Here is a 23112-nt window from a genome sequence, read left to right on the forward strand (position 1 = left end):
AGGCTGTACAAACTCAGGCAGGGGGCTCCTTGAGCTGTAAGTTTGCTGACACTCTGCTCACCCCTCTAAAATCTGAAAACAAGAAAAGGCACCAGTAGCACCACCACCTTCCTCAGCCTGGAGTTCTGCCTCCAGGAGGCTAGTGATCATGTTGTTAATCCCTGCCCCTCACTGTCTGGATGTTCCTCTTCAAACTAGAAGAAAAGGGGAGGGGCTGGGCCCTGGTATTTGATCATTCCAGGCCCTTGGAAGATATAGCTCCTTCTTAAATGAGAAACAAGACTTCTCAAGAGCCTGACCCTGCCAAGTCCAGTCAGGAACTGGGATCATCTTGGGGCGGGATGTGGGAGCAAAGGTTGGACCCCAGGGCTATTCCTTTTCCACTCTGTTCTCTACTCTTTCTGAGCCTGCTTCTAGGCTAATTTGGATGGGGCCAGCTCAGGTGGCAGTGAGCTCAGGGAGGGGCCAGGGGAGACCTGGCCAAGGCTGCTGGGGGAGGGGGAGTCCCCTGTGTCACCTGGAGCCTTTCTTTCCTCTGGGAGAAAGGGGTGGGGAGACTTTCTTTGAAAACCTGCCTCCAGGTGTCGAGAGCTCAAATGGGCAGGATTGTACCAACTACTCCTTTCAAGAACCTTCTTCAAAGATACTCTTTCTCCCTCTGTGTTCTCTAGTTTTGACTGATCTGCCCTTCCCAACCCGCTTTTCTTCATCTCCTCTCTTGACCTCTGTTTCCCTTCCCTCAGGTCCCCTCCCAGCGTGGCCTGACTGTGGCTGCTGAGCCTTTGCTCAGACAGCTTCCTCTGCCTGGAAGTCCTGTCTCCATTACCATTCATTTATTTGGAAAACATTTTAAGCATTCCCAGACCCAAAAAATAACCTACCAAATCATACCAAATAGGACCATTCTGCTTTCGGATAGTTGGGGAAATCTGTATCTGGCTGTTAGTCCCTTGGCTGTCCAGGCTCTGTTTGGCTCCAGAGGTGCATCCTGGGAGATGTGGATGGCAGATGCTGAATTTTGTCCACCTGGAGGTCTGACCTCATCTGCAGGTGGCTCCTCCCCCATCTGTGCATTGTAACTGAACAGGCAGCCTGGCCCACCTGTGTGTGCTTCAAACACTAGCCGCTTTCCCTCAGATTTACTCACAAAATGTGTGGGAGTGTGGGAGTGTTTGACTTCCAGACTGAGGGGTTGGCAGAGGGCTGTTGGGGCACAGAGTTGATGGCTAGGCTCTCCCGCATCAGTATGATATAAAGGGTCATTCATTCCTGACAGGTGTGTGCTGCGCTTGGCCCTGGCCAGCCAGAGCTTTCAGCAGGATTTAATCAGGGCTGAGGCAGACAACCCCCTCCCCCTGCAACCCACCACCTCCCCTGAAGGCAGGAGTTGGGCTCTGGCAGGGTTTTCCTACTGAAACCCCATGTGGGTAACAAAAAGCCAGCCTGGCCTACTGACCAGAGTCACAAGGTCACCTGTTACCCAGCTGGTATAGCTGCTCTTAGTACAGATGGGCAAACTGAGGCAAACTGAGGAAGTAGCTACTGAGTCAGGGTCAGTCTCTGTGAGTGGGTTCATTCATAACTCTCTGATGTGGGGCTTGTTATCCCTGTTTTACAAATGGGAAAATCTGGCTTCAGAAGCTTTATGAGCTTGGCAGAGGCTCGTGTCTGGTAAGTGGCAGAGCTGGTATTCTGTCCTCATGACAGTGATGCCAATGTGCCCTCTGATGAGGGGGTTCATCTTTCCTTTAGCTGCTCTCTCCCTTCTTCAGGGCTCTGTTTGATGGAATTTGGGGACAGAGAAAGAGGATTTCAGTGAGAGGACTGGGCAGTGCAGCAGGAGTAAGTCTTTGGCCTATGATCCAGGTGATCAAGAAGTAGAAGTTAATTTTCTACCATTCTACTTACTGTCTGTTTTAAGCCCCCTTGGGGAGGGGAAGCAGAAGGGAGCATACTGAAGACTCGACCTCAGGCAGTTTGGGTTCTTCCCCTTTTCCCCAAAGGGAGGTCTCCATTCATTTGGGCCGCTCTCTCCTGACTTTAGTGCTACTGTCAGGGACCAGACAATCATTCTGTTGGTTCTGAGGCCTTGCTGGGACCCAGAGACTTCTGCGAGGTATTCTTAGCTCTGTCTAGACATGCTTCCCCAGAAAAAGTCCTCTTCTGGGGGTCCCCCTTTAGGGCCTGAACAAGACCTTTTCTCCTAAATCTTGGCATCAAATTAAACTCTAGTAGGGGGCGGCTTTCTATTTCCTGGGACACTTGGATGAGCTGCCCCCAGGGGGCACTCATACCCAGTCTGGGCAGCGTGGTCTGGCCAGAGATACCTTTCTGGACAGTCTATTTTTAATAATATAACCCTGTGACTACAAAGCTCCCTTAATCCACAGTGAGATTTAGGGCTAAGCAAGGGTTTTGCCACTTGCAGTTGAAGAGCTAGAGGTGCAAGGGCCTGTCTTCAGTTATTGATTTTCTGGAAGACAGAAGATATCCTGGGGATAGTGGGGAGACAGGGCTGAGTTTCCAATTCCTTATTATGATTTGTCCAGCATTAGGAGAGCTCCCCCCAGGGATCTAGCCCTGCCCAAATACAAACATGAATTTCAGGGAATTTCCCTGCAAGCTGACGTGAGGAGGGCGAATCGCATGTTTCTTGGGAGAGGGTCCAAGGTTTTTATTAAGTATCACAAAAAAAGGCTGGTGCCCACTGGTGGTTAGGAGCTTTGCTGTGGGTGCCAGAGTTCTAGGACATGGAACTATGACCTGTCACCTTGGCATATCCTAGGCAGGGCAGCAAACTCCAACTTCTCTGAATACCACAACAAGAAACAGAGCCCCATGTTCTCTTTCCAAAAGTAGGCTCTTCAAAGAAAAATACCATGTTCTCATTGTCCTGCCCACCCTGCCCCTGCCTGAGCAGTGTCCAGGGCCCCTGTCAGGAGAAAGGGCAGTGCTGCAGCTTGCTTGCCTGGGCCTTAGGTTTCTTACTTGTTAAGTGGGGATATGAATACCTGCTTTGTAGGCTAGTTCTGAGACTCAAAGATTATTCTTAAGAGTGGATGTACTGGGGAGCCCCCAGAGGGCCTTCTAACTGATGTCCCTTTTCCTTCAGGGATGAAGCCCTCCATCCTGCAGAGGGGGGACATACCCTGGGCAGACTGTTTGCTGCTCTGGCCTTCCCAACTGCAGCAGGACAGTTTCTTTTCCCTTCCACTTAGCAGGTAGAAAATGTAATTAAGCCACAAAGTAGCTTCATAAGGTAGGAGTTTTGTCTGTTTTATTCACTGCTATGTCCTCAAGGCCTAGCACTTTAAGTGGTACATAGTAGGTATTCATTAAGTATTTGTTGACAAACAGTTGAGGACATGGGGAAGAAGCAGCCAGTCATATCCAGAACATTGTCAGGAGGGCCCGGAACATTTTCTCACTCAAAGGTTGAGTTTCAGCTCTGCCACCAAAGTTGGGTACCCTTGGGCAAAATCTGTCTCCTCTCCTTTTTCACCTATAACATGAGGGGCTTGGCCCAGGGATCCCAATCCAGGTCTGATGCCCTGTGCATCAGTAAGAAGTGTGACCTACACTGTCTTGAGGGCAGGACTTGATGGGGGATGGGGTGGGCATGTACAGCGGGGACCAGGAGAGGCCTTGTCATGGTGTCAGGGCAGGCAGGCACTCAGTGTGTAGTCAGATCCAGACCTCAGCAGTTGGGGACTATGGGCAACTTTCTGCTGCCACCTACAGAAGCAGGAGTTCCCTCTCCTGGCCCGCCTGTCACCTGCTCAGCAGAAGATGCTGCAGGCACAGGTTCCTTCTCAGTATGCAAATTAAATTTGAGGCTCTGGGAAAAGAGGTCCCACTTTCTAGCTGGAACCTTGCTCTACCCCTTGGGCCCTTCACAGTCGTTGTTCCCACTCCGTCCTGAGAGAGGGGGTTGACATGATGGAGCTTTCATTTGGCACCCTGCTGTCATATAATCTATTAAATATTAACCATACCATTGTTGTGTTGGCAACACTGCAGTGATAAAGAAAAGAAACCAGAGTCTTAGAGCAGGCTGTAGGATGCAGGATGCTCCATGCAGGATGCTGCTCAAGAGCAAGATCCTGGCCTTTTTATTGACAAAGAAGGGTGGGTCAAACTGAACACTGGATTTTGGCCTTTAGGGAAGGCGAGTCCAGTGATATGCACCTGACTCCCACCCATGGCTCCAATCTTATTAACAAGGTGTTCCACTGACCAGTCCCTGGAGCACAAAGCACTGTAGTCACTGGTCCTCCTGGTGTTCCTGGTCACTTCTCTGGATGTATACCTATTGCCCCAGGGTGATCAAGTGTCCTGTTCTTGTCTAACTTGAAAGGAGCCTTGTTAGCTATACCCATATACCACAACTCCCCTTTCTCTGCCTTTTCTCCCTGAATTTCTTCTGGGAGTGAGCTGACAATTACTTTTATCATATATTCTGACACACAGACATATCTGGGAATTTAATGAAATATTTTACTGTTTAATTAAAAAATTGGATTTCATCAATGATATAGCATGTATTTTGTCATACTGACTGATGAATATTTTAAAAAGTTTCCTATATTTCTCTTATTCTGAGAAGGTTCTGTCATGTTGTCTACCCCTGTGCATAACCCAACTCCCCACCTTGGCCAGCAGCACTGTCTTTAGCAACCACTGAAATGGTACTAAGTACAACCCAATGGCATTAAAATTACTTATAAGAAAAGTAGTATGTGCTGTTCATGAACACTGTAGAATTATATGAAATTTTTTATAAAGTGAAAATTTTCCCTTTCCATTTCTATAGTCTAATACTGACAATCTAATATATCATTCCAGACATTTCTATGCATATGTGAACTATGCACACAGAAACTTATATAATTTTTCTACAAACAAAATCATAGTCTACATTCTGTTCTGCAACATGTCTATCTTTCAGCCTAGAGTTCCTGAGTCTCAGTTCATTGTTTGATTGACAGCATTAATGGACGTTTGGGTCATTTCCAGTTTCCCATTACTGCAAATAGTGCTGATATCACACTTTGTACTCGGTATGAATTGATCATTGAGGTAACTTTTTTTACAAGTGGGATTACTGGGTCAAAGAATATACAAATTTTATTTTTTTTATTTATTTTTTTTTAATAGAGGCATGCTTTATTTATTTATTTATTTGTTTGTTTGGTTGGTTGGTTGGTTGGTTGGTTGGTTATACAAGCACTGGGTACAGTCAGAAACGCGGGAGGGTGAGAGAATTCACCAGAGCCAGAGCGGGGAGCAGAGCAGGCAGAAGGACCGAAGTACACTGCTGAGGGGACAGCGGGCGGCAGGAGGGGTCTGCGCGCCATGTGGGACCCTCCTCCGGGGGCCGGGGAGCAGCCGGGGATCGAACTGGTGCTGCAGAGGCTGCGGGCAGCTTCGCAACCCAGCGCTCAACAGCTGTGCCACCGGGGAGGCCCAGAATATACAAATTTTAAATGTTCATAGGTATCACCAAACTGCCCAAATCAAATTTTTGTGTATTTACATGTTCACAAACTCTGTGCTCAATTGCCTATTTTCCCACATCATGACCAGGCCATCTTTTTAACCTTTATTTACCTGAGTTGAGGGTCTCTCCCAGTGTTTTTATTTATGTTTCTTGAACTGTAAGTGAAGTTGAACATTCACTTACTTATTGATCTTTTTTACTTTTCCTGATTTCCCTTGCCTGCTTTTCAGTTTTCTATTTCTTATTGATTGTAAAAGTATTTTACATATGAAGAATGTTGTCAAATTACTCTTTGGCTTGTCATAATTACTGACAAAAAGCTTTTCTTAATTTTATTTATCTTCTATTTATGTATGTTTCATTTCCAAAATCTATGTAATAATAGTTATCAGTATTCCCTTTATGGAGTCCTGGTTTCTTGCCGAGTTGCATTTTTAATAATGTAACCCTATGACTGTGGAGGTCCCTAATCCACATATTGAGATTTAGGGTTGAGAAAGGGTTTTGCCACTGACAGCTGAAGAGCTGGATGTGCAAGGGCCTGTCCTTGGCCAGGTATGGAATCTGAAATTTGGAGGGAGACAAGGGCATCACAAGGTAACCTGGTGTAAGGGATAGAAGTCCTTAGTGCCCCTCCTGCCGGCCCTGTCTTGCCTCAGCCTCATTTTCTCTATATACAAAGGAGGGAATTGAATTCTTAAACTCCAAGGTCATGTCCTATTTAACATTGATGGGTCTGTTCATATATGGTGTGCCCTTAGGCTGCTGCCCTTTCAGGAACTATTTACCATCCTTCATAAAAAGCAGAGGTAGGATAAGGTAACATAGGGTCCTTTTTAACACTGGGAACTCATGACTCCACAGCCAAGCTTCCCAACCTGCGCCGTGCCTCAGGGGCACCTGGGCAGCTGTCAAGATCACCAGTGCCAGGGCTCCACCCCGGGACAATTAAATGAGAACCTCTGAAGGTGAAGCCTCAGTAGCTTTTAATCTTCCTGGCTGACTGAGGCTCAGTGTATTGGGGTGGACCTGAGTTTCTGCATTTCCACCAGGCTCTTGGAGATGCTTATGCTACATGTTCAGGCCCATACTTTCAGTCGGAGGCAGGCAGTGCCAGCATCACTGGACAGCTTCTGACAAATACAGACTCTCAGAGGCACAGACTGACCCTTCAATTTACCTTCCCCAAGTGCTTTTGTGCTGCCTCAGTGAATATACGTCTTTTCAAAAAAAGGATTTTAGAGGTTATTTGCTTTTTGACAATTCATTGAGTTGTACACTTAAAATCTTGCTAAGGAAAAAGCCAGAGGACCAGAACATCCTCCTGGACCTCAAAAAGGAGTAGCCCTGGTGCAGCAGTACTTTATGGTACATGTTACACACAGGGGCTTTACTTGAGAGTCAAGAGGATGATGTGTTGGTTGCTTTTGCTCGCTTTCTAACATGGAAGGAAGACGGGGGTAAAGTTCAGCTACTAAAAAGTTTCTTGGGCATAAGGATATTTGAAATGGATGTTGGGTGAGCCTCAGTTTCTTCATCTGTTTCTTCATCTGTGGCTCGTGATGCCTCCTTCTCTAAGTTTTATGCCAAATAACATTCAAGCAAAGCAGCAAGCCTGACACATAATAAGTATTCAAGTCAATCCATTCCCATCCTTCTCAGGGAAGGGGACTCTGCATGAAACAGATCAAGGTCAGATCTTGGTGCTGGGTCATAGGTTGTACTTAGTAAGGTCAGACACACCTGGCTTGCCCCTAAGTAGTTTTGGCGCCTTACAAGAGTCTTTTCATCTCCTTATACCTCAGTTTTCTTGAGCAGTGCAGATAGTCAAATCACGTTGGAAGGTTGTGACAAGGATTAAATGAGGTCACAAGTGTGAGGTATAGAAACCAGTGTCAGGCTCTGAGCTACTGCTCTGTCAGCCTGAGATCAGACTGTGGGTAGCAGGCTCTCTCTCACCCTGGGGGAGCCCTGGCTTCAGACAATAACATCTCCTTTGACTCTGCTGGCTACCTCTGTCATCATACCACAATGATGGAGTGCTGGAGAGCAAATATACCCCCTTGGGCCCAGCCATTTTCTTGGCCATGGCCCCTCTGGCCAACCAGGTTTGGGTTTTCAGGTAGGGTGAGTGACTGGGCTTTGATGTGAGCTGTGCTGTGGGGTACAGAGGTGGTATGGGACTCCCAGCCTGGCCCAGGGCCAGCCTCTGCTCTTAACTCCTAGAATGTGGCTGGCCCTGCTGCCTTGGACCAATGGTGGGGGCAACCTGACACCTCCCTAAGACAAAGGTATGACTGGTCTGCCTGTTTTAGGTTGGGGAAACTTAGGGAATTGCTCCCCAGATCAGGTGACCACCAGGGTACAAGGGAAGGCAGAAGTGCCCTCCTGATTTGGTCCTACTGTACATCCAAAGGTTCAACCCATTCCCTAAGAGAGGCTTCATCTTCAGAAGACCCTCTATACCTGATCCTGCACCCATGCCAAAGGAACAGGGAGGATAAGTCAGATATAGAACCTGCATAGGTTCAGGTTCAAATCCCAGCTCTGTCCCTGGACTGACAGAGACAGCCTCTCTGGCCTCAGTTTCCTCATCTGTAAGATGGGGGTATAGTGAAAATTAAATAAAAAATTGTTTGTGGTTTTTAAAACTGTACTGACGTGCAAATAAGGGATTATTAACACGTCTGAGCTAAAACCCAATTCTTTGTGTCACCAAAGCAAAGCACAGTAGAAAACAGTTGAGGGGCTTTGGCAAGTCCCACATGAGCAGGTCTGAAGTGGGTTTGTTGCAGGGAGGGAGGAGGTACTAGACAGACAGCTAGAGGGCTTGTCCAGGCCTTTCTGCTCATTTTTCAGAGGAGGAGAGAGAGGCCCAGAGGGTTTTGCCCAAAGATTGTGGAGGAGCGGGAGCTGCTTCCAGCTTTGGTGAGAATCCCTGCTTGGACTTTTATGCAGTCCTGGGAATCTGCTTTAGCCTCTCTGGTCCTTGGTCTTAGCTGTCAGTTACACAGAGGGGTTGCTGGGATTGCCTTGCTTCTGAAGCAGGTGTTCATTATTTGTGTAGTGTGACTCCCTTGTCTCGTGGGATGGCCCAAGGGTCCATCAAGATGGGACCACCAGGACTGGGCTTAGGCTGGGTCAGACTAACACTGAAGGAGTCAAATTGGGGAATCCCTCCCAGTGGGTCCTGAGGATCTCTAAGGGAGGAGGTGATCTTGAAGAGGACAGAAGTTTGTCTCCTGACACTACCTGTGGACAAGGCTTCCTGGATCCTTAGTTGGTGAGGGTGTAGAGGGAAGTGAGGATCCCAGGCGACACACAGGCATTCCAATGGCAGGGTGGGATATGATGCAAGGAGAGAAGCCAGCTCAGGGCCCAGGCCTGGGGGCCTGAGAGGAAGAAGAGGAGGAAGAGGAGGAGGCAGGAGTCTGTTGCCAGTCCGGAAATGTCTGCCGGCTGGCATCAGGCGTTCCTGAGCTAGTGAGCTTCCTGTAAGCAGTGCATCCAGGCCCAGTGACCTCACCCCTCAAACATTCTGGGACAGCCCCCCATTCCAAAGGCTGTCCCATTGTCCCCTGGAACAGCAAAGGGGCGGCAATGCCGACCTTACAGCATCCAAATAACATCTATTCATTCAACAATGTTTACCGAGTACCTACTTTGTGCGGGCCCCATGCCAGGCACCAGAATATGGAGAAATTTTGGAGCTCAGGGACTAATGGGTCTGCATTTCCCAGCCAGCCGCCTGCACCTGAAGCAGGTGTAAATCTCATGGTATGTTCTTTTGATTGGAACATTGAAACCATCATTGATGAGGAAAAATCCCAGTAAACCCCCAGTTGGGGGGAATGGCCCCAATCATTGATTTGGCCCCACTCATGCCAAGTGCTATAATGGGAGTTTCAAGTAAGGACCAGTATGGTGTCATTGTCCTTATATGCAAAGACCATTTCAGGTAGGTAAATTTGTTGCAGGGCACATAGTTGAGAGTCTGGGCCAGGATCCAGACCCAGGGCTTTCTAAGACACCAAGCCTTGAGGTACTGAAACTTGTACAACCTTGCCTCTGGTCTGGGCTTAAATCCTCGCTTTGAAATCTACTATCCAAGTGATTTTGGGCAAGTCACTTAGCCTCTCTTGAGTCTCACTCATTTTTTTCATCTGTAAATGGGGTTCATGGTATCTTTTTCATAGGGTTGCTATGAAGGTTCAGTGGGAAAATGACTGTGAAAACCCCCGCACATTGTCTGAAGCATGAAGCTTCAGGACTCAGGAGACCTCATTCAGAGGGGTTTCACCTCCCAGAATTCTCCCATCTGACAGGACCTGGAGGAGTATCTCAGTCTAATTCTGTGCCTTCAGTTCTAATCACTCTGGGTCATCAGCAAGAATTGATAGAGAGGGACAGAGGGGAGGAAGGTGCAGATGAAGAACAGGAGACAGTACAGAGACACACCCTCTCACCCTTCCCCTCTTCTTCAGGGACTTTAGGATCTGAGTGAAATAATGAGCCCGGTCTATCCCCACGACAACATCTCTTTGCTCAAACTTTGCTTTATAAAGGCATCTCATGTCTTAACTCATTTCATCCCAAAAGCAGTTTTATGATTGCTAATATTATCCCCATTTTGGAGATGAGCAGATGAGGAAACTGACTTCTTTTTTTTTAAATATTTTATTTTATATAATTCTTACATCATTTTTCATTTTTGCACAATGTATGCATTTTCATTTTGGTTATATTCCCCATATAATTGCACCCCCTCTTATTTTGACCCTAGTCCTTCCTCTCCCTACCCACCCCCACGTAGTGTGTCTCTGGTTTACAGTTGCTTTTTGATTTTGATTTTTACTTTGTATTAGTTAGTCTTTTTCCTGGTCCCTTATTTGGGTTTTCTAAATTCCTGCTATGAGTGAGACCATCCGGTATTTTTCTTTTTCTTTCTCACTTGTTTTGCTGAGCATGATCCCTTCTAGCTTCATCCATGTTGCTGCAATCCGCATGTGTTTATCTTTTTTGATTGCTGAGTAATATTCCATTGTGTATATGTACCACATCTTCTTGATCCAGTCATCCATTTTTGGGCATTTGGGTTGTTTCCATAGCTTAGCTATTGTAAATAGTGCTGCTATAAACATAGGGGTGCAGTTGCCCTTTGGAATTATGTTTCTGTGTTATTTGGGTAAATACCTAGGAGTGGAATTGTTGGATCATATGGAAGCTCTATCTTTAGTAGGTCAAGAAATCTCCACAAAGCTCTCCAGAGTGGTTAGACCAGTTGGCACTCCAATCAGCAGTGCAAATTGTAGTTTTGATTTGCATTTCCCTGATTACAAGTGATGTTGAGCATTTTTTCATATGCCTGTTGGCCATTTGCATTTCCTCTTTGGAGAAGTTTCTTTTTAGCTCTTCTGCTCATCTTTTGACTAGATTATTTTCTTTGTTTTTATTGAGTCTGATCAGCTCTTCATAGATTTTTGTGATCAGTCCTTTATCATTAGTGTTGTGTGCAAAAATTTTCTCCCAGTCAGTGGGGGTTTCTCTTTGTTTTGGTAATTGTCTTTTTTGCTGCTTCGAAGCTCTTTAATTTGATATAGTCCCAGCTGTTTATCTTTGCCTTCACTATCACTGCTTTGGGTGATGTGTCTGTAAAGATGTCTTTGAGGTGCATGTCATGTAGTGTTTCACCTATATTTCCTTCTACATATTTTATGGCTTCAGGTCTTATGTCTAGTTCTTTAATCCATTTTGAGTTGGTGTTTGTGTATGGTGTGAGGTAGTAGTCAAGCTTCATTCTTTTGCATGTCGCGACCCAGTTTTCCCAGCTCCATTTATTGAACAAACTTTCTTTGCTCCATGGCATATTCTTTGCTCCTTTGTCAAAGATTAGTTGACCATAAATCTGTGGGTTTATTTCTGGATTTTCTATTAAGTTCCTTTGGTTGGTGTGTCTGTTCTTGATCCAATACCATGCAGTTTTGATGATTATGACTTTGTAGTATAGTTTAAAGTCTGGGCGTGTGATGCCTCCATTCCCTTATTTTTTTTTTCAAGAGAGTTTTGGCTATTCGAGGGTTTTTGGTGATTCCATATGAACTTCATCAATAATTGTTCTATTTCTTTGAAGAATATCATTGAAATTTTTATTGGAATAGCATTGAATCTGTAAATTGCTTTTGGTAGGATGGCCATTTTGATAATGTTCTTCCAATCCATGAGCAGGGAATGTCTTTCCATTTCTTTGTGTCTTCTATTTCTTTTAACAGTGTTTTATAGTTTTCTTTGTATAGCTCCTTTACCTCTTTTGTTAGGTTAATTCCCAAGTATTTGATTTTTTTTTTTTGTTTCAATACTAAAAGGGATGGTTTTTTTGATTTCTTCTTCTTCAGATTGATTGTTTGTGTATAGGAAGGCTACTGATTTTTGAGTGTTGATTTTGTATCCTGCCACTTTATTAAACTGATTGATTAGTTTAATTAGTTGAGGAAACTGACTTCTATGTGGATTTACCTAAGGTCCCTAAGCTAGTGAGTGATATCTAAGCCTCTGCTGGTAACGCTACCTTGTCTGGAGAGGCTTCCAGAGCCAGGCAGTGGGAGGCAATTTCCCATTAGCAAAGAGAAGAAGTCTTTGAGTTGTACAGCTATGCAGAGCTGTTGCAAAAGCCTTGAGCCCTTTAGATGTCTGTCCCTCTCCTGTGCCCTTCACTGTAAGACAGTCCGCACCCTGTCTACCCTAAAAATCTCTGGCTGCAGTTTCCAGAGCCTTGCCAGGCTGACAGTCTTAAGATTGCTACCATTCTGCCCAGCAGCCACTGGTCAGCAGGCTGACTTTTCTACGGGTCTGCACCAACCCCACTGTCTAGTCAGTGCTGGGGTATGGTATATGTTCCTGTGCTGTCGTCAGTAGTTTGATAACCATGAACCCATCACAGTCTCTCCAATCCTCAATTTTGCCATGTGTTAAATGGGGATATTGGTAAATGGAACGATGGGAAGATTGCACTGGGTACAGCCTAGAAGGGCTGGTCAGCAAGCTTTTGGAATTGACTTTCATTCTTCCCGCCCTCTGAGAAGAAATAGCTCTCCCAAGTTGTCCGCCTACTTTAAGATGGCATCCAAAGAAAGGGGAATGATTGGTGAAGATTCCTGAGCACTCTCTGCAGAGAGCTGAGCTCAGAACCAGACCCTCCCCTGCAGCAGCCTCGATCAAATGTGTCACCTCTCTGAGTCAAAATTTCTTCATCTGTAAAAATAGGAATCAATGCCAACCGGCCAGTGTGAACACCCATCATTCACTGGGAAATGCTACCCCCTGGAGGAGCGATCCACAGTCAGATGGGTGACCTGACCTTGGGAAGGGCAGTGCTCAACCCTGAGGAATGTCTCAATGTTGGTGACACCTCAGAGCAGCATGGAAGCTGTTTCAGGGTGAGATTGGGGGGAGGGCTTCTAGCACCTCCAAAAGTCAAATCACCTATATTATTAGTTCCTCAGATGGGAACTCTGGTTTAGATGTTCATAAAGGGAAACCAATTTGCTCCAAGAAGGAATACGGAATCAGGTTACAGAATGACAAAGCAGGATAGGGACAAGGGCTCAAAAAGGAAGTGGTCTGAACCGGAGGCTCCTTCTAGTTTGTGTGCCCAAGTTTAACACGGTTTAATCCCACAGAAATTCTTAAGCATCTACTGCATGCAGGTGCCATGCTAGGCACCGTAGGATCAGGTGAGTCACATTAACTCTTTCCTTAAGAGGCCTAGAATTGAGTGAAAAAGATGATGACATGAATAAGATATCTCCATGCCCTTCTGCCTCACAGGTACCTTGCACAGAGCCTGGTACCTACTGGGTACTCAGTGCATGTTGAGTGAATGTAACTAAACTATGAACTACAAAAAGGGTAGAGCCAGAGCTGCGGGGTTCTTTCCCAGAGGAGGGGTCATATATACTGGGATTTGATGGCTGCCTAAAAGAGACCTCTTTCTGCTCCTCCGTTTATCCATTGATCCTCCATCAAGGATGATGAGGAAGACCATAGTAGAGCAAAGCCCAGCTCTCCTCACTCTTGTCCACCCGCCCTCATCTGAACTCTAAGGAGTTTCCGGATATAAGAAGGAAGTGGCCGGGCTGCGGAAGGCAGGCTCATTTCCAGTTTGGGGCTGGGCTGCCAGCCCCGGGTCTTGTTTACTCAGCAAGGCGGACAGGCCAGGCCGACAAGACTTGGCGGCAAATGCTCTTCTGCCTCTGAGAACAGAAGGGACTGGCAGAGCCTGGCCAGGCCAGGCTCAGGGAGACCTGTGCCAAGGGGAAAGTCGAATGTAAAGAGTGTTTCCTCCCAGTCAGGCGGCCCCAGACTTTTGTCTCCAGTCTGCGGGCAGTTCCTCCAGTGATTCATAATCAGCGGGAACTTATAAATAAACCCCACCTCAGCCTTGCACCACAGCCTGACCGGGACCTGGGCGGGAATGAAGTGGGGGTTGGGGAGGGTTGGGAAACAGGTTGAGGAGAGGCCCCAAGAAGGTTTGGGGGACCTGGGTCGTGCTGACTGCTAGGTGGGCTGGGGCACCTCTGGATTTCCATGGTGGGATTGCAGGACTTGGGAACTGGGCTGCTGGTCTGGACCTCAGAACTTTTGAGAGTTTTGAGGGTTTTTATCTGCTCCCCAGGATATAGAGAAAACAAGGTAGAATTTTTAAATGCCTGGGCTTTAAAACATTTTTAAATGTAATTTCAAATTTATGGATGCTGCAAAAATAGAACTGAGAACTGTATAACCTGTAGTCTACTATATAATTTTTTTTTTTTTTTTTACATTTTGCTCTACTTTGCTTCATTGTTGTCTCATTTTATTTTTTTGGAACCATCTGAAAGTAGGTTCTCATCGTCACACCGCCATGCACCTCCATGCCCCATATGCCTACAATGTGCTTTTGCTGAAACAGCCAGTGTTTAAGTTCCTGACTGACCATTTTCTAAGTTTATTTCAGGATGCTCAAGTCCCTCATCCTCTTCTATGAAGAGGTGCTTTGAGGGCCCCTCACGTTGGAGAGGATGATGAGAGGTAAATTTAGAAATAACTGTTGGAATAATAACGATAAGCACAGATCTTTATCATGTGCAATGTAAATTGTACACATTATGTCATTCAATCAGCATAATGTCTCTCCTTTCCTACTGAAGAAACTAAGACCCAGGAAAGGTATATAATTTATACAAGGTAACACAGCAAGCTAGGCTTTCCTACACACACTAAGCACAAAATTAATCCTGGACCCTATCCTCTTCTCTGTTTACTGTGTGATTGCAGCCAGGGGTTGGACGTTTTTGGGCCTCAGTTTCCTCTTTGTGCTGTGGGCACAGGGACCTGTGGGGTGGGATGCAAGATCATCCAAAGCAGCCCAGCACTGTGGATCCCTGGATACCAGATAGGAAGGAGTCTTCCCTGTGTCAGGGCTGGAGTGGAAGCTGCTCCAGAGGCCAAACCAACTTCTGAATTCTTCTAGCCACCTCATGATCTGGGCTCATGACTCTCTTACAGATTGTTTTTGGAAAATCAGAAATCTGACCAGAAAGCGGGGAGCGCCTCTGGAGCTCTTGCAGTGATAAGATCTGGCCACCAGATGGCTCCATGCAAGTCACTGCGCTCAGGGAGGAAGAGGAGCTGGGTTTGATTCTGGCCTGTTTTTAAAATTGACTCCTTTCCTCCTAGTATGTCCGCACTACCATGGTCCTCCAGTTAGCCTCTGTTTCAGCCAGGTAGACTGAGCCTGGCAAGGGTGGCAACCTATCATGGTGACTTGGCTGGCACTTTGTGCTTCGCAGGCATTTTTACCCAGGGTGAGCCAGGCTATAAGACCGTGGCAGTGTTGTTGAATGTCTTCAGACCTCAATTCCCACATTTGTAGAAAGATGTGTGTCACTTCTGCCTGATTTTTTTCCAGGAGGTCTTCATGTCAGATCAAACACTGAGCCTCCGTTTCTGAGTCTGTGAAATAATTATAATCCTAGAGGCAATATTATGTTGTCCTGAGGATGAATAGCAGCCCATGTTCAAAGTGATTTGAAGAATTAAGCCTGCAGGACAAAGTCCTGGGCACCCTCAGGTGAGCTCTGGGTCTGCCTTCAGCCCCCAGAACAGCCTCTGAACTGCGGTATAGTGCTGTGGAGCAAGAGGAGACCTCAGGGCTCATGTCACCTGTATCTTCTTCAGATGGAGGAAAGTCTAGAGTGCCAGTGATTTCCCCAACACCTCAGCCCCATCTGACCACACCAGAACCCAGATCCACTAACTCTGAGGACAGCTGTCATTCATTCTTCTCTAGAGGCTCAACAACGAAGCCCATGTGGGGAAGAGCTGGTTCAGCTGGGGTCAAGAATGATCACACAGGGGGTCACCATGAATTGGAGGCTGTGCTGCAAAAGGGCATGGCTCAGAGTCCAAGGAACCTCCCTTCTGAGGGACAACAGCCTCCATTCCCCACCCCCAGGTCTTCCATGGAAAAGTTCCTCAGGGCTCACCTGCCCAAACCCTAGGGAGATTATTTTTAAAAGTATTTAAAACTCCTCAGGGAACACTCTGCATTTCTACTCATACAGTGTATCTATGCTTTTTATTTATGAAATAAAAAGGCTTCTGTTCTTGGTTAATTAGTGGGCTCACATAAACCTTCTCCCCTACCTCAGGATATGGGGGGTGGGGGGAACCATTAAAAGTATAAAAATATGGAATTCCAGATGCGCTGGTCAGGTCTAGCCTTTCTGCCTTGGGAGAGGGAGGGGGATATTAACCCAAATTAGTAACTGTCCAGAGTCCTAGAATTCCCATATTTTGGGAAGAGCATGCTAGCAACTTAAACTCATCCATACTTGACTCTAACTGACTGATGGAGTGTTGCTTTTCCTGAACAAGAGTGAATGGAGGAGGAGAGAGGGAGCAGGGCGCCGAAAGCCTGGGTGTGGGAAAGAGAAACTGGGCAGATGGTCAGGGTATACACAGAGAATGGAAATCAAAGGACCCAAATTCTGATGCTGTTGCCCAAGTGCCATAGGAAATGGGAGATTTGTTTTGGGGAGAGATCTGCCAGGGTCACAGAGGGCACAGATAACTCAGTTTCTGTGAGTCAATGCATGTAACCTAGGAGAGAAGGGATATAAGTGTGACTCAGATTTCTCTAGGAGGAGAGACTGACCTGTAGACCCAGCCTCACATCATCTTTCTGCCCTGGGAAGTAGGCACAGTCGTCATCTCCATTTCTCTCCTGATATACTAAGCCCTGGAGAAAGAGAGGGCCTTGCATAAGAGAAGTCACACTGAATTAGTGCCAGAATGCCTAGAAAAACCCAGGTCTCCTAGTCATCTGCCTTTTACTCATGTTCTACCTGAATCTGGAGTTAGGTTGACTGGATTCCTGGCTGCGTCCCTGGGCAGGTTAATGAAGCTCTCTGTGCTCAGTTTTCCCCATGTGTAAAATGGGAGTGATATTGCCTATCTCCTGGCATTGTTGACAGGATGTGGTATTGTATGAAAGGGCCTGGCACACAGTAGGTGTGTAATTATGGCAGCAGTATGACAGAGGAACCTAATATTACTTGGGCCACAGTTCTTAAAGCAGCTCAGTGCAAAAAATAATCCCTTTGAAAATCTTTTAGAGAGGCGTCTTGAAAAGTTAAATTCTTATTGGAGGTGGGTGGTGGAGAAAGAAGAAGGCTTTAGGATTGCTAAAGAGCCAAGGGGGTGAGTGAGGTCTTGCCTCCGGCAAAGTGTGTACAATGGAAGGGGTGCTATGAAGGCCTGGCAGGGACAGGAGGGGTCAGTGCCAGGATGGGCAGGGCCTTGAATGCCAAGCAGAGAAGTCAGGGCCAGTTTGTTGTTGTCTCAAGATGTTTGATTTTGGCGGTGGGATGATTAAAGGGAGGTGTGTGTGTGAATTTCCACCCGCCCCCGAGTTGTTTCCCTGTAGAACTGGGGCCAGTTTATGGCTCCTGGCTGCCCCTGAGCAGCCTCTCCCAGCCTTCCTCCTCCCTCACTGTCTGGCAGCCAACTGAATTTTATGTGGGGAATTTGAGGAATTTGAAAAGGCAGAATGCAAATGACACTCACAGATTTCTCTGCCAGCCTGAGGGGGAAAAGCCCCTCTTTGTGGGGCAGTGGAAAATGAAGTGTGGCTTCTGGGTTCTGGACCCTCTGTTGAGGCTGGGCCAGCGCGGCACCAGAGCGGTCCTGGTGTTACAGGGCGGGGGAGGGTGGGGGGGGCACCCTGTTACCCTGGGACACTGCAGAGGGCCGGCCACACGCCCCGGGTTGAGAGGTCATAAACGACTCTTCAGCGCCCTGGTTTTCCAGAGGAGGGGGCTGAGGTGAAGGAAAGACTTTCGTCTGAGGTCGCTGGGGCCATCCCAGCGCTGACCTGGGGCCTTTCGGTGGCAGGGCCGTGGGGCTGCGGAGAACAGAGAACCGGGAGCCGCGCCCGGCCGGGACCTCTATCTCCCGCGGGCGCGGCGTCGCTGAGTCTCGGCGGCCCGAGCGCCGGCCGGACGTTATCTGCTCTCCGCCGGCGGCCTCTTCCCGCCGGGCCGGGGCCGCGGTGGCGACGCGCCGCTCCCGCCTTATCTGCCGCCCCCAAGAGCATGCTAGGGCCCTGCGGCGGGCGCCGGGGAGGAGGAGAGCCTGCGCCCGGGCCCTCGCCCAAGCCCCCAACCTGGGCGACCCTCCCAGGGCTGCGCCTCCTCCTCCCGGCTGCTCCCTGCAGAGCAAAGCTTCAGGGAGTGCTTTCCCCAAGGGGTACCTCATCAAAGGGTTTTTGTTGGATTAGTCCGTTGCTTAAAAGACAAGCCTAAGTGTGCCTAATCCCATCTTAGTCACGTTTTACATGATTTCACAAGAGAGGCAAAGTTCTGCAAAACAAAAGCCTTCAACCCCTAAACACACTATCCGTCAGCGCCGTCTGGGGAGACAGTGTGCTTGTCCACAGATCTCTTTACAGTGCTTCTGCTGGGGCTTAGGGGGGTGCTAAGCGTGGCACCCCTTGGAGGCTGTTTCCCCACCTGAATACTTGAATCTGTAAAACAAGAAGCTGCCCACTATGTTGATGGTAGAGAATGTGGGTGCAGCCTTTGTAATAACATTTTGGCAGTATAGATGGAAAGCCATCAACTATTCATACCCTTTGACTCAATACTCTCACTCTGGGAATGTATCCCAAGGAAACAGTTCAGCAGCAAAACAACACACACACACACACACACACACACACACACACAACTGTGGATTCACCAATGTCTTGTTTGCAAGTTAGTGAGTTGTGTCTAAGTGAAAAATTGATATACATGAATCTCATGGAACTGGATTTGAATCCTCCACTGTCACCTACAAACCTTGGGTGAATGACTTAACCTCAAAGACTTACCCTTTTTATGTCTGGAAAATAGAAAATCCCATTATTCAGTGTATTTTGTAAGAATTCCAGAAGACGAACAGTGAAAGTGTCTAGTATAGGTTTAGGGTAGAGGAAGAATTAAGAAATGCGTATTTCTCTCCTTTAATCTTTCCCTGCAGATATGAAAGTATAGGATATTTCAAGTCATTTGTAAATACTGGGAATCTTTTAGTCCTGCCACCTTGCATTGGATCAGAATCTTTGACTCACCGTTTTTTTCCCAGCTGTCTGAACTTGACAAGATGTCTTGCCTCTTTTAGAACAGCTACTAGAACCCACTCTGTAGGCTATTGCTATTGTTAAGTGTGATGAACTTAGGTCTATATCTGGTATGAAAAAATACTCAATAATTGGTAGCTATTATTATTATTATTAAATAGTATTTAAAACTAGAAACAACTTCAGTATCCAAAAATATTCCAAGTTAAATAAATTAGCGTATCAGTTATTTTGTAGGAGTTCCACAGGGCAAGGAGTGCTATATCTATTCAGATACATGGCATAAATATGAAAAATGAGAAGTGAAAACAAAAGATGAATATTTAGGGAAATTCTTATATAGTCTTGGGGCTGGGGAGGGGATTGTCTCAGGCAAGCCAGGAATACGGAGCTATAAAGGAAAAGCCAGATTAGATCATATATGATACTTAAATGTCTACATGGTATGGTACTCCATAAATAAGTCTAGGACAGTAGATGGGGAGAACTATTTGAATAAGATAGTAGATGGGGAGAACTATTTGAATAAGATAAAAGAGTTCATGTCCTTTAGAATTGGGGTTTATACGAACAAAAATAAAAACATTTCCCCACCAAGCACTAACTACTAAAATAGAAATGGATATGCCCATTACCCCACCGATCCCACTTTCAACTTTGTCTATGAAATCTATCTATAAAAAGGTGGGGTTTTGTTTGTTTTAATGTAGTGTTCTTCATAGTGACAATGGCAGTGTCTGCCTCTAGGGGTCTGGGGGCTGAGTGGATACCTTTGGTTACATACATACTGGGAACTCTGGACTACTGAGAGTGAGTTCATAAGTCTTTGTGCAGTGACTAATGGGATACTCTGCTAGGCAAAAATAGGACAGTTGTGCCGTGTGTGTAAGATAGGATCCTACTTTGTGTTGTAGGATGGGGAGGGGGAGAAAAAGGGGGTGGTTGGAGGGGTACCGAGAGAGACTAAGAGAGAGGTCGAGACCAATGCAGCCTTCAAATCTTTACCAGGGCAATTATGTTGATTATGTTTGTATGAATCTAAAGAAAAGCAGTGGTTTTGCCCATTTTGTCTTTTCCACCCAGTTTTATTGAGCTTAATTGACATATAACATTGTATACATTTAAGGTGTACAACATGACTTGATAGATGTATATATTGCAAAATGATTGCCACAGTGAGTGACATCCATTTAGTTAACATCTATCACCACATATAGTTAATTTTTTTTCTTTGACAACTTCTAAGATCAACTCACTTAACATCTTGCAAATAAACAAAACAGTATTTGTCAACTATAGTCACCGTATGCTGACATATCCCCAGGACTTATGGTGGAAATTTGTAGCTTTTTGACCACCCTTTTTGTCACCACCCTTTCCCCCACCCTTGGTAGCTGCAATTTCTTTGCCTAATTTTCTATGGATTGATTTTCATTTCATGGAGTTCTGCATATGAGGATTATGAATCCTTCCTTCTCTGCACAAGAGTCTGAGGAAGGGATTCCTGTTGTTCTGGATCATTTCATGGCTCTGCTGGTGGTGTCAAGAATGCCAGGCAGCACTTCCTTGGTCCTCATCTTTCTGGGACCTTATTGCAACAGTATGCATTGTTGTAGTTTTGAAAAATTGCGATTAAGTGAATTTAATCACACATAACACAAGAAAGAAAGTTACAAGGCATGTTTCTGTGAAAGCCTGTATGAGCAGATAGAAGAGTTGTAAGAAGACATAGCTGATCACCAGCAGTCATGTCCAAGCAGTGGGGTGTGCTGAAGGGGGCTTTTATTTTTACATGCCTCTATCGTTTATATATATATATTTTTAAAAAAAGATTTATTTATTTATTTATACAAGCACTGGGTACAGTCCAGAAGCGCGAGAGGGTGAGAGAGTTCACCAGAGGCAGAGCGGGGAACAGAACTGGCAGACTGACGAAATACACTGCTGAGGGGAGCAGCGGGCACGGCAGGAGAGGTCTATCACGCCATGTGGGACCCTCGCCAGTGGCCAGGGATTGAACTGGCGCTGCAGAGGCTGTGGGCAGCTTCGCAGCCCAGCGCTCAACCGCTGTGCCACCAGGCGAGGCCCCATTTATATTTTTTACAATGAGCATTATAATTTTTACAATGACAAAATGATAGAGTATTTCTTCCCTTGAAGTATACAGTGGTATTGGTGTACTGTGATTGATTGCAAGGAAGAAATGTTGACAAGAACCAAAAATTGGGTTAGGGTAGTAGGACTCCCTCCTTTTTTTTTTTTTTAAATTTAGAGATTACTGGGTTTTTTTTTCCTTTTTTATTCTGGTAAGAAACATATAAACTTTGCCATCTTAACCATTTGTAAGTATATAGTGCAGGAATAATATTAGCTCTCTGTATATAGCTATACAACAGAGCTCTAGAAATTTTTTATCTTGTGTAACTGAAACTCTATACCCACTGAACAATTTCCTCCCCTCAACCCATGGAAACCACATTCTACTTTCTATGTTTCACTACTTTAGGAACTTCATATATGTATATGAAGTTCATGCTATATATGTCTTTGTGGCTGACTTATTTCATTGAGCATCATTTCCTAAAAGTTCATCCATGTTGTAACTTATGACAAGATTTCCTCCACCCCCTTTTTTTGAAGGCTGAATAACACTTATTATTTGTGTGTACCACATTTCATTTACCCATTCGTCCTTCAACAAACATTTACTTTGCTTCCACTTCAGCTACTATAATAATGTTGACGTGACCATGATAGACAAACATCTCTTTGACATCCTATTTTTAATTGTGGTGGATTTACTTCTATGGACTGAATGGTTGTGTACTCCAACTTCATTGTTAAAACCCTAAATATGAATGTGATATTATTTGAGGGTGGGATCTCTGGGTGGTCATTAGGCCATAAGGGTGGCATCCTCATGCATGGAATTAGTGCCCTTAGAAGAGGCCAGAATGCTTCTTAGCTCTCTTCTCTGAGCTGTGTGACATGCATGGAGAAGTCAGTGGTCTGCAACCCAGAAGAGGGCTCTTACCAGAACCCAACCAAGCTGGCACCCTATTCCCAGGCACCCAGCCTCTAGAACTGTCAGAACTATCATCCAGCAATCCCATTTCTTGATGTTTATCTTAGTCTGTTTGAGCAAGCTTTTGCTGGATGATATAGTATTTCTATGTTTCATTTTTTGAGGAACGGCCACACTCACTGTTTTCCAAAGTGACTGCACCATTTTACATTCCCACCAACAATGCATAAAGGTTCTAATTTTCTACATCTTCACCAGCACTTGTTATTTTCTTTCCTTTTTCCCTCCCTCCCTCCCTCCCTCCCTCCCTCCCTCCCTCCCTCCCTCCCTCCCTCCCTCCCTCCCTCCCTCCCTCCCTCCCTTCCTTCCTTCCTTCCTTCCTTCCTTCCTTCCTTCCTTCCTTCCTTCCTTCCTTCCTTCCTTCTTTCTCTCTCTCTCTTTTCTCCTTTTCTCTCTTTCTTTTCTTTGTCTTTTTTTTTTTAAAAGTTTTTTTTTTTAATTTATTTATACATGCACTGGGTACAGTCAGAAGCGTGGGAGCGTGAGAGAATTCACCAGAGCCAGAGCGGGGAACAGAACAGGCAAAGTGATGAAGTACACTGCTGAGGGGAGCAGCGGGCGGCAGGAGAGGTCTGCGTGCCATGTGGGACCCTCACCCAGCGGCCCAGGATCGTACCGCTGCTGCAGAGGCTACTGGCAGCTTTGCAGCCCATTGCTCAACTGCTGTGCCACCAGGGGAGGCCCTGTCTTTTTTTTTTTTTTTTTATAGTGACCATCCAAATGGGTGTGAGGTGGTATTTCATTGTGGTTTTGGTTTTGCATTTCTCTCACAGTTAGTGATATTGAACATCTTTTCATGTGCTTGTTGGCCATTTGCATATCTTCTTTGCAGACATGTCTATTCAAGTCCTTTGTTCCTTTTTTAAT

General features: G+C 46.0%; 1 long non-coding RNA gene across 1 annotated transcript; it reads right to left on the reverse strand.

The window, feature by feature from the left end:
• Positions 1-1558: 1558 nt before the first annotated feature.
• Positions 1559-17745, reverse strand: LOC119238107 (uncharacterized). The gene is made up of 3 exons (XR_005123499.2): positions 17606-17745; positions 16695-16778; positions 1559-1776 (listed from the first exon to the last, which is right to left on the reverse strand). It is a non-coding gene; the product is annotated as an uncharacterized LOC119238107 (long non-coding RNA).
• Positions 17746-23112: the final 5367 nt, after the last annotated feature.

This window comes from Talpa occidentalis, unplaced genomic scaffold (genome assembly GCF_014898055.3).
Source record: "Talpa occidentalis isolate TD23 unplaced genomic scaffold, MPIMG_talOcc4v2.1 talOcc4.11, whole genome shotgun sequence".
Classification (NCBI taxonomy): domain Eukaryota; kingdom Metazoa; phylum Chordata; class Mammalia; order Eulipotyphla; family Talpidae; genus Talpa; species Talpa occidentalis.